This window comes from Brassica napus, chromosome C7 (genome assembly GCF_020379485.1).
Source record: "Brassica napus cultivar Da-Ae chromosome C7, Da-Ae, whole genome shotgun sequence".
NCBI classification, from domain to species: domain Eukaryota; kingdom Viridiplantae; phylum Streptophyta; class Magnoliopsida; order Brassicales; family Brassicaceae; genus Brassica; species Brassica napus.
The window spans coordinates 5,681,849-5,684,971 of record NC_063450.1 but is presented as its reverse complement, the minus strand read 5'-3'; positions in this window follow the sequence as shown (position 1 = coordinate 5,684,971).

The window sequence follows — 3,123 nt, the reverse complement described above, 5'->3', positions numbered from 1 at the left end:
TATTATTGTATAAACCCATCTTGTATATTTCAGAGTGAAAGTGTTAATGGGACGAACGCGGGAAGGAAGAGCTTGGCGGAGGATAAAGGTCCAGATGTGCCCGCAGCTGTGCCCGCAAATGGTAGTTCCTCGAAAGATAAAGCTCCAGAACCGAGCCTTGTTCTATTGGACAAAAATCAACCCACTGTTTCGGATTTACAGAAGAAGGATGCTAGATATCAGGAAAAGAGGGATGCTACTTTGGCACTTTGCCGTGCAAAGAGTGATCGAACAAGGAAACTTGCTGCCTCACAGCAATCTCCTTATACGGCAAACAGCACGACCAGAGTGATCATTTCAAACAGAAAGCTTTATTCAGGCTATAATCCTTTTGCACCAATTGACAAGAAGAATTGAAGGAGCTTGCTGATTGGTTGAAAACTTGTCCGTAAGTGTTTGCTTTTCCCATAATAGCTTGCTTTTCCCATAATAGCTTGCTTTAGTCTACAAAAACTGATTGCTTTTCAATATTTTGTGTTTGCAGTCATTATAGAACAACTCTCGATAAAAAACCACGTAAAAGTAGAACTTGGTGGTATCAAATCCTCCGAACCTCCTTAGAGTGGCTGGAGGACTGTGTAAGTCTTCTGCTATGACTTAGATGACTTACTGATAAGTCGTCTACGTAGACGACTTACCAGACGAGTCATCTACGTAGACGACTTATCAGACGACTTACCAGATGAGTCGTCTACGTAGACGACTTATCAAACGACTTAATTCGTCTACGAATTACTTGTAAGTCGTCTGGTAAGTCGTCTACGTAGAAGACTTACCAGTAAGTCGTATGATATCTTCTGACTTGTACTCTATTTTATATGATGCTTGGATTAATGTGCTGAGGAAGAGGTACGACGCTAACCCATAACATTTCAGGAGCGAGAGAATGTGCTTCCTTGATCATCTCTTTGCTCAGCAATGGAGATTCAACTTCAAGGATTTTAAGGACTCGGAGCCCGATCAGAACGGTTTAGGAAGAAGACTCCCTGGTGGGGCGTGGAATTATTATGCAGGCACTATACCATCATTTTGCCAATCGAACAAGGTTTGGGGGACGGATATTGATGATATCTATGCGCCAGTGAACTTCACCGACACTCATTGGATTGCTATGTGGATATCGATCCCTAAGAGGCACATAGTCGTCTTTGACAGCATTTGTTCTAGTATCTCCCCAGAAGAACTCGATGTGGTAATGGAGCCTCTTCTCTACATGGTCCCTTATCTGCTTGTTGAGTGTGCTTCCTCAGACGAACAACGTGCCCAATACAGCCTGGTGCCATTCACATATGAGAGACCGACCAATATACCTCCGGCCCGAGCTGGTGATTGTGGCGTGTACACTCTAAAGTACATTGAATGTCATCCTCTTGGGATAGAGTTTAGTAAAAAAGACTTTGGTAAGCCCAACAGGAAGAGTATGAGGGATAAGATGGCGGTGGATATATTTCAAGAGCTTCCTGACGCGCATGAGTTCGAAAACAAGGACATGGATGACAACCTGGATGCGTATGACGGGTGATTAACAGGCCACGTTAGATTATTTTGTATGATAGATTAGGCTGATGTGTGTATTTGAACTTGATCCCTATTTTGTATTTGAACTTGATCCCTATTTTGTAACTATATTCTGCGCAGTCTTCTGAGCAGTGACCTTTTGTAACTATATTTCAGATAATATAAAGGGAAAGACCATCTCAAATTTGTTTGGTAGTGCAATTTGACAAAGAAGTTAAACTAGTGAGATGATTTCCTTAACACACAGAGTCTTCTCCAACCACCAAGAATCTCAAACGAAAGTAACCCACCAAAAATAGTATGCTTGAATGGCTCTATCAACCATAAAAAATTTTGAATCTAAAGCTTGAGTTTTTTTGGATGAATATGGAGGCAAAGTGAAAGAGATGTTGTTTTTAGTTCATAACAAGTGAGAAAGAGAGAGTGTAAATCGATTTTAGGTGCATTAAGAGCTTCAAATTGGTTGTTCATGGTGGTTGGGGTATTGATGACAATGGAAATCTTGTAATTACTTGAAGATGATGAGGGTGAGAGAGTAAAAATGTCATTTTCGCAAAAAAAAAAATAAAAAAAAAATTAATGGCATTTTCGTGAATATTATGAACTTGTGGGGTGAGTAGGACAAAAGAAAAATCCAAGAAAAGCATGGGTTAGTTTTAGGTTTGACTTTGAGCTTTGAGTCAATATTGCAAAAAACCCTTCTAATTTTATGAATCTTCCTTCTCTCTCCTTTAGGCAAAAATACTAATAATAAAAATTGTTATAAATCATGGAGTGGATTGCTATTAACCAAGACCAGAAGAGAAGGCCCATCAGCCACGACTAGGCCCAGCCGCGGCCGCGACCAAGAGGAGAGAGAGTCGGTCGGTTTAGACCGACTTAGGATTATGATGTTTTCCTTTTCTTGTTATCTTTAGTTTTCCTATTTCCTTTTGGATAAGGTTTTGTACTCTTTCCATTTATCTGTTCTTTGTATCCCCTATATAAAGGAAACTTATTATTCAGAAATAAAAGACACAGTTTCCCCATTCTTTTACAACACGTTATCAGCACGATAGCCTCCAGAACCCTGAGACAAAATCGAAACCTAAAAGCCTAAAACCCAGCGACCCTAAAACCCTAAGAACGTTCTTCGTTTGTTCTAAACTCAGACGATCCATCTCACCTCACAAACGTACCATGTCCATTCGGATCCGACGTCCCCAGCTCACGCTCCAGCTCAGACGAAACCCGATCAGCACACAACCCGCGTCCGAGAGACCTCGCACCCGAGACAAGCCGACAGCTCGTGTCCGTCCCGGTTCCGCGACCCGATAGGAGCCTGCAAGCGTCCGATCATCCCGTCTTGAAGCTCCGTCCGTTCTCTCTCTTTTCTTTGGTGGTCCGGTTCTAAACCTCTACAAAGCAAAGGTATAACTTGATCTGAGAACCTAGAAAGATCAAAACCCTAATCCATTATTATGGAAACTTTGTTCTTGATGAAACCCTAGAAATTACAAATTTAAAATCTACAAATCTTATAACTAGCAATATAGAAATCGATTCCATTAGAACATAATTGATTGA